The following is a 15286-nucleotide window of genomic DNA, read 5'->3' as shown; positions in this document are numbered from 1 at the left end:
GTGGGCTGGACTCGATCCCTCGCAGAGCACCCTCCACACGCTACAGGGCTTCTCAGGAGGTTGAAGAACAGCCCCCTTTCTAGGGACGAGAGCTGCAGTCTCCAGCTGCTGCCCAGGGCACACCTCCTCACTCTCCAGAAGAGAAACAGCTCAAAGACACTGCATCACCAGGCTGGCCACCCCAACATGCAGGCCTGCTGGGCTCTACACCCTGGGTGTGCCGAGGACCAGGCAATGGCGTTTCTCATCTCCCTAGGGCACAGAGAGAGGCAGCAGGCGCTGACCTCACCTCAGAGCGAGCCTCTGAAACGTTCAGTGAGGCTCCTAGAAGGCGGCCCTGGCCCAAGAGCACAGCGGTGGGCTACATGTGCCTTTGGGGCACCTATTAGGGACAGGTGGCTGAGAGGTATTTCCTGATAGTGAGGAGTCCCATGCCTGGGGGAGAAAGCAGACAGCAGAGGCAGGGACTGCTGTGGGCCCACCTGCCCAGAGCCCTGAGCATCGCTCTGGCTATTGCTAGTGGCTGCAGCAGACTGCCACCGGCAGTCATTACGGGGGACGTTTGCAGAGCACCTGCTCCTGACCTAGGACTAGGGGAGCTTCACAGGTGGGGCATCATGTCCCAGCGCCGTCAGCACCTTCGCCAGCATCTGCGGTCTCAAGACCTGGTAAACCCATACCCTCTGCACCCAGAAGCCCGGCTCTTCAGACAAGCTGCCCGCAGGGCCCTGCTGGCGGGGCATGTGTGCTGGGACTCCAGGTCTCACATGGGCTGAGGAGCTTCTGAACAGAAAAGAGAGAACACCGCAGAGACGGAAATGCTCAGGTGTCAGGGGACAGCGCACGAGGCTCTGCAGGGCCCAGAAGGGGAAGCTACCTGGACCCTGCCAGTCCCACTGCCACCCACCCCTCCTGTGGGCAGGGGCTGTGAGGGTTCGGCCTGCACAGGGCCTCCGGGGCCGCCCCTCCTCCTCCCGGCCAGAGCTGCTGGACACAGACCATGCTGCTTTCGATCTTTGCAAGGGAGTAACCCACTTCCCCGACTCCTGCTCTGACCTCTGCACAGCCTGTGAGGGAGCTGGGTGGAGGTGGAGGGGTCCCTGGATCCTGGGCACACCTTGATATCTAAAGACGTCAGGCCACTCAGCTCAGAACTGGGAGGCCCAGCTGGCTTTCTTTGTGGGTCCTCACTCCAATACCCATCCTGACTCCTTAGGAAACTCCACAGACTTTCCCCAGGCAGGTCCCGTCTGTGCAGCCTCAGCACTGGGCAGGCCCTGCATGTGTGCTCACAGACTACAGCTTGCCAGACCTCTTGGGATCAAGGGTGCGGTCTCCCAGGCACCAAGTGTCCCCTGGGGGCAACCCTGCCACTGAGAAGCATGCTCTAGGCTCCCCGCTGTGCTGCCTTGGCTCCCAGGAGTGTCAGGAGGGGCTGGGTTTGGAGACACTCACAACTTCTTGGTCCAGATACAGCTGGTGGACGGAGCAGATGGAGCAGGTGACACTCTGCTCATCTCCCTGTTCCACTCTTAGTCTCATCCCATTTCAAGGGCAAAGATCATCTTTTCCAGGGCCCCTCTGCATTGGAGTTGAGGGAAGCAACCTAAGACAGTGTCCCAAGAAAGGCTGCTCTATGCTGGCCCTGGGCTGGTCAGTTGAGGGTCGCCCCACCTCCGGCCGTCAGCAGCGCTTCTGGTCTCAGGTGCTGGTGCGAAGCGTGGTCTGTGCTGAGCTCGGCTTCCTTCTGTGCCGTCTCTGGGGCTCGTGACAGTCTACCTTCCCATGCACTGTCATGGCTTCTGAGGGGCGGTGGGACTCACAAGAAGGCCCCAGAGCTTTGCTCGCTCTCAGGGCCACAGGATGTGCCCACGCTGCCCATGCGCCCTCCTGGAAGAGCATCCAGTCCAGGGCCTTCTTGGGACCAGGCTCGCCTCTCCCCACCTGGAGCTCAGTCATCAGCAAAAAGGTCACTGCTCTTCTCCTTATACCCCACAGGCAGGTCCGGGCTGTGCCTTGGCACAGACCTGAAAAGGAATGCTGATGGGCACAGCCAGCAGACCTTGGGGACCTTGGACCTTAATCCCATGAGCCACTTCACGTGCAAAACACATCTGTTCTGTGGCACAGCCCTTCCCTCACCTTCTGCACACACTGCTGCCTGATCCTGGCACCCGGAAAAAGGCCCAGTCTGACGGACACCCAGCCTAGAGGTGCCACGGTGCATGGGCACCCTGGAGCCTGCAGAGCTGCTCCCACCAAGCTGCATGATTGTCAGGCCTCTCCTCCCAGGAAGCATGTGCCCTGGCATCCATTATGACCTCCACTTCTGCAGGATGGGGGACAGTGACAGGAGTGAAGACTGAGCACCGGCGACCACCCCGCCCAGCGCCAGGCAGTCTGCTTGTCTTCACCATGTCACTTACTTTCCAGTTCTTCTTAAAACTGGGGGAAATGGGATAAAGTGCCTCTGCATAAGCTGGACTCCTCAGGAAATAGTACGACAGAGACCTCTGAGCCTCGTGAAGCCTCTGAGAAGCAGGTTCGGCACCTAATACCAGAGCTCACAGGGAAACGAGTTGGAGAAAGTTGTTACTGACAGAGCACAAGAGACTCCAGTTCTGCAGAGTGAAGGAGCTATGTAACACAAAGAACCAGAGTCCCCAGAAGGAAGAGGCCACTGAGCAGACGTGGGGCAGGCCCTTGCCTGTGAGCGACTGTCTACTTAGGACAGCTGCGGGTTCCACTGCTGCACTTCCAGTTTCTCATCCGGGTTCCCCTAATGGTCACTGATAGCGCTGAGTCCCTCCTCACCACCCCGGTGGCCAAGCTCTGTGGGGGCAGCGAGTACTGACAGTCACTGACCTTGGGACACGGCCACGTTCCCGCCAGCCCAGCCGTGGGATTTCCCGTCATCTGGGCGACATGCAGCCTGGTTTTAGGTAGTTTCTACTCAGACAGCTAGATCACAGCCATTGAGCTGATCATGCTGAACCGGGCCAAGCCCTGGAACTCAGTGAGGTGAGAAAACACATCTGACATACGTCTTCTCCAAAAGGCTTGTCACAGCCTCGTGGCACTTGAAATGGAGAAGTTGCCTGGGCACTTTGCCTAGGGCCATTTTGAACAGGAAAATCACCAGCAAAACGCATAGAACTGAGAAATAGAAAGTCCAGTGGTACATTTTCAGAATATTGAAATGGTACCAAATTGTAGCCATTTTAACTACAGTCCTTCCCTTTGTCCTCCCCAATTTAAAATTAACCAACTGAGTAGAATGTTACCCTAAGCTTCTCCTCTCAGAGCAAGGACAGTGCTGTGTTGGGGATAAAAGAAGAGACTGCTGGCCCAAGTGTGCCTGCCCACCAGACCCTGTGCACACACTTTTGCAGAAGTCAGTTTGCCCTGTTGAGCTGCTTCCAAGCATGAGTTTGGTTCCTGGAGGCAGCTGGTCTTTCTAACAATCCTGGTATTGCCTAAGGGGTTGTGGGGACTCCTGCTCAGAGACACTTCCTGCTGCTTTGCCATGGTGGCTTGGAGCACAGGAGGAAACCTGATACCCTGAGGAAAACAAGGACCCAAAACCCAGGAAAGGCTGTTTTCATTTTTAAAGGTTAAATTGGATAGTTCTTTTGCCTATTGCCTATAGAGACTCAATGTCTGGTAAAGAGCTACCAAATATCCGTTTCCTGTCTGTTTCACGTGTACTGTGCGTATCTGTGCATTGTCTGTCATGTCTCTATATATTCTTATGCGTATTTTGTACATAGCAATGGAGTTGGCTTATAGATAGGAGACCCAAGATGTCAGGCCAGAGGGAAGCAGCATTCTATGTCACTCCATGGCCTGGGACTCAAATAGTGAGAACACTGCTTCTCTATGAGGGTATTCCTGCTCCCACACAGGAAGCTCAGTCACTGGGCCCGTCCAGGATTCCAGCCTCAGCGTCAGAGTACGTCTCCCAACTACGCGCCACACAGGACCCCGAGGGGGACCATCAGCACTCATGCAGAACTTTCGGCCATCAACCCGAACAGAAATCATGGACACCGTTCCCACGCAGGACACCGGCAGCTTCCCACGCGCAGGAACTCCAGCCATCGCTCCCACGTGGACCTCCATCTACCAACATGGGAATCCCCCAGTTGCCGCCATCTTGGGAGTCTACACCAGCAGAGATGGTCCCAGGCGCAATGTCCTACCTGCGCCTGAGAACTTCACACAGGTTCTGAAGCCAGCTGACAGCCACACACTACGTGACACAGAGCTCGTCTCTGAACTCACTAAGGCCATCACCCGGTTCCCCCACCCGACCCGACACTCCATCATTGAAAGCAGGCGCCACCATCTTGGGTCACCTTCACCACCAACTTCAGTGGGGGCAACTCCCAGTTTGGAACTCCAGCTGGCCAGGTACCCAGTTCCTAACTCCCCTGTCTCCCCAGCAGCCGCTCACCTGGCCGAGTGACACCCTGGTTACCCTCACCATCCTGAGCATGGAGGCACCAGCTAACGACAGACGACCCCACCTACTGGACGGGAAGGGACGCGGGAAAGATACTGATCCCCAACAAAACAGGCCCTTTTCTTCCTTCAGCATTTCCCCCTCTCCCTCCCTATTCTCCTGCCCTCACCTCCCCAACATATGTGAAACCAAGTACTTTGCATGAATTAGGATTCTGAGGACTGCGACGTCTGAATAGCATATCACAGTTGTGTTGTGTATTATTTTTTCCACCCATTTCCACTACTTTAACATTTTTAAATTATTCTTAGTATGTGTGTGTTTGTTTTATGTACTCTACTGTCTTCCCACTTGTCTACCCAAAATTACTTCCTCTCACTTCTTCTGCTGATGATTTTCCCCTTTAGACTTCTCTTTCACACTTCCTAAGATGTAACAACTCTATATCCTCACCTCCTGCCTCCTCAGCATATCATCCTACTCCTCACCCCTAGTTCTTAGTCCACCATCAGAAACTGTAAACCCTTTTACAAACCTACTGAGTGTATTGTAGATAATAACTGTATTCATAATTTCTATACATTGTGACTAAACTGTAAACGTCTTTAAAGTAAACATTTGATTTTAGGGTGTATCCTGTTTATACTGGGGTCTGTTAACATTGTCTTTACCCTCAAAGGAGAGGTACTGGGTCCCTGCAGGGGCACTGTAAGCCTATAGTGTAAAAACAGTAACACCTCAGATCCACAGCGCTAGGGGGGAGACACACAAGCAACATGAGAAGACAAGGGGAGAAAGTGCCCCAGACAAATCAAGACACCACACTATTAGAATCCACGGCCAGCACAGGAGGAGAAATTACAGAGAAGGAGTTCAGGATGTACACAATTAAAATGTCCTGCGAATTAAAGGACGATATAAGAGAGCAGATACAGGCAGAAAAAGATCTTTTTGACGAAGAGCTACATAAACAAATACAGGAAGCAAAAGATTACTTCAGTAGGGAGCTAGAGGTTCTTAAAAAAAAAAAAAACCACAGAAATCCTTGAAAAGAAAGAAAGTAACTAAATTAAAAGTTTAATGAAAGCATCACCAACAGATAGACCTCTTGGAAGACAGGACTCAGACAATGACGACAAAATATGTGATCTTGAAAAGAACGTGGACCACACAGTGAAAATGGTTAGAAACCATGAGCAGAACATTCGAGAAATACGGGACAGCCTAAGAAGACCAGATTTAAGAGCCACTGGGCTAGAGGAAGGCACAGAGCTCCACACCAAAGGAATAAGCAACCTATTCAATGGAATAATGTCAGAAACTTTTCCAAACATGAAAAATGAATTGGAAAGCCAGATTCAAGAGGCTCACAGGACACCAAATGTACAGAATCACAACAGATCCACACCCAGGCACATAACAATAAAAATGCCTAAATAGGGGATAAGGAGAGAATATTAAAAGCCACAAGGAAAAGGAACCAGATTACATACAGGGGAAACCAGTTAGAACATGTGCAGATTATTAAACCCAGACCCTGTAACTAGAAGACCCTAGAAGACCTTAGACCATATATCACGCTCTAAAAGACAGTGGATGCCAACCAAGAATCTTATATCCAAGAAAATTAAGCTTTAGATTTGGTGATGAAATAAAAAGCTTCCATGATAAACAAAAGTTGAAAGAATTTACAACTCAAAAGCCTGTACTACAGAACATCCTCAGCTAAATACTGCACAACGAGGAATTAAAAACAATAATGAAAATCAGCAAAGGGCGGTATTACACTAAAGGAAAAACTAATCAAAGGAGAAACCAAGTCAAGTTAAATACCGAAAATAAGTAAAAATAGCTGGGAATACAAATCATGTCTCAATAATAACCTGAAGGCTTATGGCCTAAACTCACCAATCAAAATACAGAGGCTGGCAGATTGGATTAAAAAAAGACTCAACAATATTCTGCCTCCAAGAGACTCAAGGTGAAAGGTTGGGAAAAATCATACCACTCACATGGTCTGCAGAAGCCAACAGGGTTTCCATCCTCATATCAAATAAAGTAGACCTCAAGCCAAAGTTAATTAAAAGAGATAAAGAGGCTATTTCATACTGCTTAAGGGAATTATTCATCAACAAGACATAACAACAATAAATTTATATGTCCCAAACAATGGAGCATTTACATTCATCAAACAAACTCTTCTCAACTTCAAGAGTCAAATAGGCCACACACAGTAATTCTGGGTGACTTTAACACACCTCTTTTACCACTGCATAGACCATCCAAAAAAAAGCTGAACAAAGAAACTATAGGACTCAATAATACAATCAATAACTTAGACTTAACTGACATATAAAGAATATTTCATCCATCAATGAGCGAATACATGTTCTGAGCAGCACATGGATCCTTCTCTAAAATAGACTATACGTTATGCCACAAAGCAACTCTTAGCAAATACAAAAACTTAGAGTTACTACCCTGCATTCTATCAGATCATAATGGAATGAAATTAGAAATCAATGATAAAATAAAAAACAAAAGTTACTCCAACACCTGGAGAATAAATAATATGCTACTGAATAAAAAATGGGTTGCAAAAGACATCAAGGAGGAGATTAAAAATATCCTTAGAGGTGAATGAGAACACTGATACAACATATCAAAATCTCTGGAAACTAGGAAGGCAGTATTAAGAGGAGAAAGTTCATTGCATACAGTTTACTTCTTGAAAGAAGAAAAAGTCAACAAATAAATGACTTAATGTTACATCTCAAAGCCCTAGAAAAATAACAACAAATCAACACCAAAAGCAGTAGAAGACAGGAAATTAATAATTAAAAATCAGAGCTGAAGTCAATGAAATTGAAACAAAAGAAACAACTGAAAAAAATTGGCAAAACAAAAAGTTGGTTTTTTGAGAAAATAAATAAAATTGACAAACCCTTAGCCATGCTAATGAAGAGAAGGGGAGAGAAAACTTGAATCACTAACACATGATGAAAAAGGAAATATCACAACAGACACTACAGAAATACAGGAGATAATTAGAAATTATTTGAAGACTTGTAATACAATAGAAAATATCAAAGGCATTGACAAATTTCTAGAGTCATGTGATTTGCTCAAATTGAATCAGGATGATATAATTTAAATAGATCCATTTCAAGTGATTAAACAGAAGACACATCAGAAGCTTACCAACCAAGAAAAGCCCAGGACCGATGGATACACAGTAGAGTTCTACAGACCTTTAAAGAAGACCCAACACCAGTACTCTTCAAATTATCACATGAAACAGAAGGAGAGGAAGCACTTCCAAACTCACTCTATGAGGCCAGTATCACCCTGATTCCAAACCAGGCAAAGACACATCAAAGAAAGAAAACTCCAGACTAATATCTCTAATGACCATAGATGCAAATATTCCCAATAAAATTCTGGCAAATCAAATTAAAAACACATATCAAAAAGAGAGTGCACCACAATCAAGTGGGGTTCATCCCAGGGATACAAGTTTGATTCAACATACAGAAATCAATAAATGTGCTTCACCACATAAATAGACTTAAAGATAAGAACCATATGATCATCTCAATAGATGCAAAAAATCATGGGAATATTTGATGAACTCTAGATAGGGCAAAGGGGTGGGAGGGGAAGGAAGGGGTTATGGGGGTAGGAAAGATGGTGGAATGAGATGGACATCACTACCCTAAGTCCATGTATGAAGACACGAATGGTGTGAATATGCTTTGTATACAACCAGAGATATAAAAAATTGTGCTCTCTATGTGCAAGATGAATTGCAATGCATTCTGCTGTCATATAGAGTAAATTAGAATAAAAATTTTAAAAATAAATAGATAAAAAGAATTGGCTTATAGATAAATGAGTACTTATAAATTTAAGGGATATATCCAAATGCCTTTCAGTTCGTATAAATTAAATAAAAATTTTAACAAAAAGGGTCCATTTAAGTTGGTAAGAGAAAGGATGCCTTGGAAGTTACAAGCCCACACATATTTCTATGTGCCAGACCATCAGAGTATTGGTTTATAAAATGTTTAACGTGCAATGTCCATTGCTCTAAGTTGTCTCTGGCAGGAATAACTGACTTAAGTGTTAATTAGACTTTAATACCTTGGTTTCACAGGTAACCTAAGTATACATATATTTGGGTCTATTAAATGTTTTCATAAATTGGTAAAAGAAAAAAAAAGATTTCAATCCATTCGACCCAGTACTGGCAGTCCCAGCATTTCTCAGCCTGGTCCCAGGAAGTCACAGACTATCTCACTGTGGGTCAGGGACACCAGCCCCTGGCTGGAAAAATAATCCCAGAGAAATGGGCAAAGGGGACCTCGCCTCTTCCCACCTTCCAAGCCCTTTGCTCCTGGGAGGGTGGGAATGCAGCGCAGTGATTTCCTGTGCTGCGGTGGGGGGGGGGGGGTACACGTGGGCTTAGGCCTCACTGGCTCCTTTCTGGGTCCCTGTCTCACAAGTTCAAAGAATGAAACCCACGATGGTGGCAGAGGACGGAAAGAGAAAGGAGCGAGCTTTGTGGGGCTTGAGGCGATGGCGCTCCCATGAGGCCAGGGGAAACCCGCAGGAGGTTTTTTCCACTTGGGTGCGCTAGTCTGGGGACTATGGCTTCAGATAAAGGCACCCATCAGAGTCTATGCTACACAGATATTTTAAAAAGCGTTGGGGGCTGGGGCTATAGCTCAGTGGTGGAGACTTGACTCACGTGCGAGGCACTGGGTTCGATCCTCAGTACCACGTAAAAATAAAACATATCACGTCCATCTACAACGAAAAAATAAACTGAAAAAATTAAAACAAAAGTGTGGGGGCTAATGGCTGAAACTCATGTTGCACAGGCACTGGGGGGTACCTAGGCTGCGGGGTTGGCCCACGAGATTCTAACTGACCATGCCCTTTTAGTCCTTGAGTCTGAATTTTTCTACAACCTTCATTTGGTCTACCCCAAGTTCATTTTCCTGAAGTTCTGGGACAAGGAGTTGAATGAAATTTTAACCTCCTGAGGTGGCCTTTACATTTGGAAAAACCTTACTGGGGGCCCGTCCCTCTGTGCCTGACGATTACCCTATCTTTTTCAGGGGTGAAAGCCGCCAGTCACAAAGGACATACCAGTGGGTTCTAGTTATTAGACCATAACCTGGAGATGAAAATGGCTCCACTTTTGAGATCTGGCAGCATGTCACCTTTGGGAGACACTTCTGGGTGGAATCCTCCTTGTTTCCCACAGAGCTAAAATAGAAGGGCTTCCTGGATTCCCTGTCTTGGCCATTGTGACTTCTGTACAGAGAAGTCCCTGAAGTCTCTTCATGGTCAATGTGACCTTCACTGAAAAGAGTCCCCTGGACGTAAGGGATCGTCACAGATGCGGGTGGGGGCAGGGTGGGGAGACTGAAGTGAGCCCTCACAACTAGCTGACTAGTGGATAGAGCCTTTGGGTATTGATTCCTGGGAGGAATAGAAACAAGAGCCAACCCGTGTTTGTTGGCAGGAACCTGAAGGGAAGACGGAGAGGGCCTCCTCCATGGGTACCACTAGCCTGGTACAGTGAAAAGGCCCACAGGTCCTCTGGTGCAGCTGACGATAGGGAGCACCCTTAAGTGGATGGCACTATGACAGTGATAAGGAGACGGGTCCGGCTCCACAACAGCCTGGGTACAATGCAACCTGGGAAGAAGGACTAAGGGACAGTTTTTGTATATGGCAGATTGTCTGATCCCTTTCCCGGGATAAAATTTGTTGTATGAGTTAAACGTTCATGTAAGATGATCATCCAAAGAGGAACAACTTCATTTGCAAGTACCTTGCAGGGAAAAGAAACAAACCCTGCTCTACAACAAGTGAGCAAGGCCGTGGGCCAATGGGACCCTAGAGTGGTGATCATGGTGACTTTGCTTAAGGAGGAAATCCGTTCTCTTCTGGACAAAATTTTAGACCATGAATTGAGTCAGTGTTGTCAGACACCCTGAATATATGAATCTATCTGAAAACTTAGAACACTTTGCTAAGCTCGTATTCTCCAGATTAAAGCTGTCTGTGGTGGTGATCTTGTTTAGACTTACATAAAAATAACAAATTTAATTGGGGATTTATTTGTGTCATTGAATGTTTTATAATTGGATATAGGTAACGTTTTATCAATAAGATACATAGAGAATTTTATGTTGCTCTTTACACTGGGATGAAAATTTAAATGTATTTTTGGAGACTAATAAGGAAAGTTTAATTTAAGAGCTCTCTTTGACTTTCTGTTTGATTCATATTTTGGATGTAATATTGTTATTATCTTAACTGATATTCAGAGAGATTCAGGAAATAACATACCACAACTTCATAAAATAATATTTAAGAAAGAGGCTTCAGAAAGAAAGCACTTTACCTAACATTTGTCAAGACTCTGCCTCACCTGAGATAAGGCTCTGCCTCTCACCCTACTCCACATCAGGATGGTTCCAAAGTAGGCCAGAATTAATTAACCACATTTAAATTCACGTTCAAAAGGTAGATTTTGTTGTTGTTGTTGTTGTTGTTGTAAGGATTACTGTGATCTCAAAATAAACAGGGGACATAATACATACATAAATGTTTGGGATTAGAAAAATCATGTTTCTTGGTTTATAGCTATTATACAAACTGAATGCTTCTGCTCTTATTAATTTCATTTTATATCTTCCTTACAAAACCTTATAAGTGCTGCCTGTGAGTTTTGCAGAAGCACTGCTTCTAATAGAACAACCTGGGTTAATTTGAGATGATAAGCTATCATCTAAAGGACAGGTGGGATAGAATGCTGACTTCCAGTACTAATACCCCAATTAAATGGAAGCGGTAACTGTAAAATCATAAAACTTGAAGTTAAAATCTAGTACTTGTACTTCAACCCTGGGGCAACTGGCCTGCTGGGTGCTTAAAACCAACCTGGGACCAGATTTAAGGAAGTAAGAGGGCCAAGGGAAACTCAGCCAATATTCTGGGCCTTTCCCTCTGAGGTCGGCCAGGATCTAGGGAATGAGGGGACTCTGTAAGGTCCCTGCGACTCTGGCAAGTCCCCCGACCTCCTGATCAGGGGACCATGAGGACCCTAGGGACCATGAAGCCAATAGTGCACTTTCTGCAAAGAGGAGAGTCACTGGAAAGGTACTGACCCTGGTGGTTCCAAAGGAAGCAGCATCGAGTCAGCAAGACCCTTCCCACCTTGGCAGATGGCACAACTGGGCTAGGAAAAGCTCAAGGAGCCAAGAGGCTTCTCACAGGTTCCCAAGAGTGGTCCCTGACACATCTCAGGGGGTTCTCACAGTAGATAGAAAGAGGTCGATTTAGACCAACTTGGTCTTAAACACCTGGCAGAAGGGTACGGCCAGAACACAGCCATAAATGGACATTTAAAAGACAAGACATGGTTTTTTAAATTGTTACTTGGGATATACACTTGTGTCAGTCTTCCCAAAAGTAAAACTGGAGGTTACGAAGGAAGTGTCTTTATTCAAGAGCGCCTGATAAGTACACAGAGAGCTCTGTCAGAGTCACAGGTAGGTTTTGAGCCAGTTTAAGGCCTACCTACTTCTTTTTTGCTTTATTTTTAGTTTTCATTTTTTGTTGGAATGACATTATGAGCTGATGCTCAGATTCCTTCTGGAGTTCACTAGTCACTGCTCCAGCCTGGCGGTGGGGAGAAGGTGAGCTCCATCCAACCTGAGAAGGACCTTACCAGTGTTCCTGACCACCAGGTGCCCATGTGAGCCACCAAAAAGGGGAGAACTCACTACCATGGGTGGTATCAATCTCAAAATTCACCATGGCGCGGCGCGGTGGCACACACCTCTAATCCTGGTGGCTCAGGAGGCCGAGGCAGGAGGACTGCAAGTTCAAAGGCAGCTTTGGCAACTTAGTAAGGCCCTCAGCAACTCAGCAAGACCCTGTCGCTAAGTAAAATATAAAAAGGACTAGGGATGTGGCTCAGTAGTTATGCACCCCTGGGTTCAATCCTCAGTACCCCTCACCCATAAAACGAGGAGTTTCTATTCTTAAAAAAAAAAAAAAAAAAAAAAAAAGCTACCATGGTCAGGATGGATGGAATACCAATACCAAATGCACAAGAACAAAAATAAAAATGAGACCAAAATGTATACAGAGAAAAAGGGGGGGTCTTGTGAGAAATAAAAAGTTCAGTGGTCCATGCTCAGAATATAGTATTTAACCTTAATTGGGATGTAGCCATTTTAATTATGGTCCTTCCCTTTGCCCTCCCCAATTTTAAAATTAGCCACTTGCATAGATTATAATCCTCAAACTCCTCCTATCAGAGCAGGGGACAGAGCTGTATTAGGCATAAAAACAGGGGACTGCCACCCAAGCGTGCTTGCTTGCCAGATTTGTTCAGTAGTGCACCCTCTGCACCCCCTCTGCACCCCCTCTGCCTTGCCAAATTACTTTGGAGCATTATTTGATTCCTTGCAGTGTGCCAATATTTCTAAGAAAACATGTGAAAGAGATGGCACTGAAGAGACTATGAGAAGGAGCCTGTCCACAGCAAGAGCTGGAAAAGAAGAGTCTTCTTCATTCAGTCTCAGCGGAGAGTGTAGTGCCACCAACCCATGTTCTCCCTGCTCTGGTACCTCTGTCCGTGTATGTCCAGGGAGGGCTGTAGAAGTCCAGAGGAATTAACACAAACTGTGAATATAAGCCCACGAATGAGGATGTTACAGTGTGGATGTGAGCTGTTCCCCAAAAGCTCATGTCTGAAACAACGCAAGAAGATTTAGAGGATAAATCATTGGGCCGTGGTGATCTTGGGCCCTGAGGATCAGAGCCGCTGTCCATGGACTGAGACCTCTGAAACCGTGAGCCCCCAAATAGACTTTTCCTCCTCTACAATTGTTCTGTTTGGGTCTTTTAGTTACAGCAGCGAAAAAGCTGACCAAAACATAGAGAATGGACTATTTCCTATCATCTGTGTTCATGCATTTCCATACACATTACACACTTTATGATTTAACATTAGAACATGGGCATCGACATTTCACATGTGAAGCTGCTGCTTTTCTGCTGGGTGAGGCATGTCACGTTATCTCACCTGTGAAATAGGGATGATAAGGCATGCCTTGGGGGGTGTTGGGCTGGCTGAACAGGACGCCTGGTGCATGCAGGACTCCCTCTGATCTGCAGCTCTTGGCTGCGGCCCTGAGGGCCTAGGGCAGCCCACACCCTCTGAATTCTGCAGCCTCTGCTCTCAGGTGCAGGAGACCTTGTGCAGGTTCACCAACGCCTGCAGGCTGCACTGCTCTGTGCAGGAGACCAGCTCCTCTCCGCCTGGAATGGCTTGGCTGGTCCAAGCAGGTGGGCCATCTTCACCTTCCCTCACCCTGTGACTCTGGGATTTGGATTTCATGATGGATCTGTAGATAGCCAGGAGAGGTCACGCAGGAGGTAGTGATGAAGTCTGGCATGTCCCATGGTGGGTACCTTTGATGTGAGAGCATTTGTGTCACTGCCAAGTCATGGTCCCTGGAGCCATCAACTTGCTTCTGTGAGAAGTGACCACTCTTGACACAGAAAAAATATCAAAAGGAGGAACCCTCAAACCTAACCTCAGACACTCCCTACCCTAGTAAAAGAAGGGCCTCTCGGGATCCCTGTGGGTGTGCCACACTTGCAACACGCTTCCTGTGGGTTCTTACAGGGACGCTGGTGGGATAAACGGTGCACTGCCTGGGTGAGCTGAGTCCCATGCAGGACCAACAGGAAAAGCTGTGTCCCTGGGATTATGCACAATGCCCCAATTTAAAACGTACCTATTTAATCAACCATACAAGCTCAGACAGATAAAAAACAGTGCCACCACTGTAATTCCAGCTGTAGTTCCCTCTGTTTTAAATGTTAGTCCTGTTGCTCCAAGGCCTTTGCCGTTCAGTGGTCTGCCTGACCCTTCATTACATATAGATAGTTGCTCATTCTTTTTTTTTTTTTTTAATTTGTCAAGAAACATGCTAACAAGAAACAGAGGTAACTTCCAGGGTTTTAACATTAATATCTTGCATATTTTCCAGAATATCCTCACACCATCACTTGTGGCTTGTGAGACATACAAGCCAACCCTCAGCAGCAGTGTTGGCATAAGAGCCTGCTCAGCCAAGGACAATTTAGAAATCTATTTTCCTACACTTATCTTTAAATCAATCCAAACATACATCTCCATTCTGCCTTCATAGCATCAGCATTCTGCTGTGCGTCTTCTGCATGGTTGTGTCTCGAGGTTATCTTAGGGCCATCGCACAACACTCCAGTCTCAGCAGGAGGAGGCACTGGCTGGCCTCCAGATGCAGATCTGCAGCTCTGCTGGGAACGGGGCAGGCAAGCGAGCCCCGGGGGGCGGCTTCTGGTTCCTGCTCTTTAAAACCACTGCCCAAACCCAGAGCACTGCGAAGTCCTGTCCACAGAGGGTCTACTTGGTCCAGCTCATCTGGGAGTTGTCATTTCTACATATCAACAGGAGCACACACAGGATTGTTGGTATCAAGTCAACCTTGATGGTGTACAGTGAAGATCACCTATAATGCTAGTTTCTCTTGTAAACACTGCCAAGTAATCACTTGGAACACTTTGAACAAATACAGCCCAGGTATACATTTCCTTTGACTTTTTTTGCATTAAAAAAAAAAGGTAGCCTTGGGGCTGGGGTTGTGGCTCAGTGGTAGAGCACTCATCTCACACGTGCAAGGCCTTGGGTTCGATCCTCAGCACCACATAAAAACTAAATAAATAAAATAAAGGTATTGTACC

At 46.6% G+C, this 15286-nt stretch overlaps 1 protein-coding gene across 1 annotated transcript in view; it reads right to left on the bottom strand.

Moving 5' to 3' along the window:
* The window catches only part of Ptprn2 (protein tyrosine phosphatase receptor type N2), a 718290-nt gene that overhangs the window by 369069 nt on the left and 333935 nt on the right, over nt 1-15286 (bottom strand). The gene's annotated exons all lie outside the window — the stretch shown is intronic.

The sequence above is a fragment of the Callospermophilus lateralis genome, chromosome 1, assembly GCF_048772815.1.
Source record: "Callospermophilus lateralis isolate mCalLat2 chromosome 1, mCalLat2.hap1, whole genome shotgun sequence".
Classification (NCBI taxonomy): domain Eukaryota; kingdom Metazoa; phylum Chordata; class Mammalia; order Rodentia; family Sciuridae; genus Callospermophilus; species Callospermophilus lateralis.
Note: the sequence above shows the minus strand (reverse complement) of the source record. Positions and strands in the feature narration are given on the sequence as shown.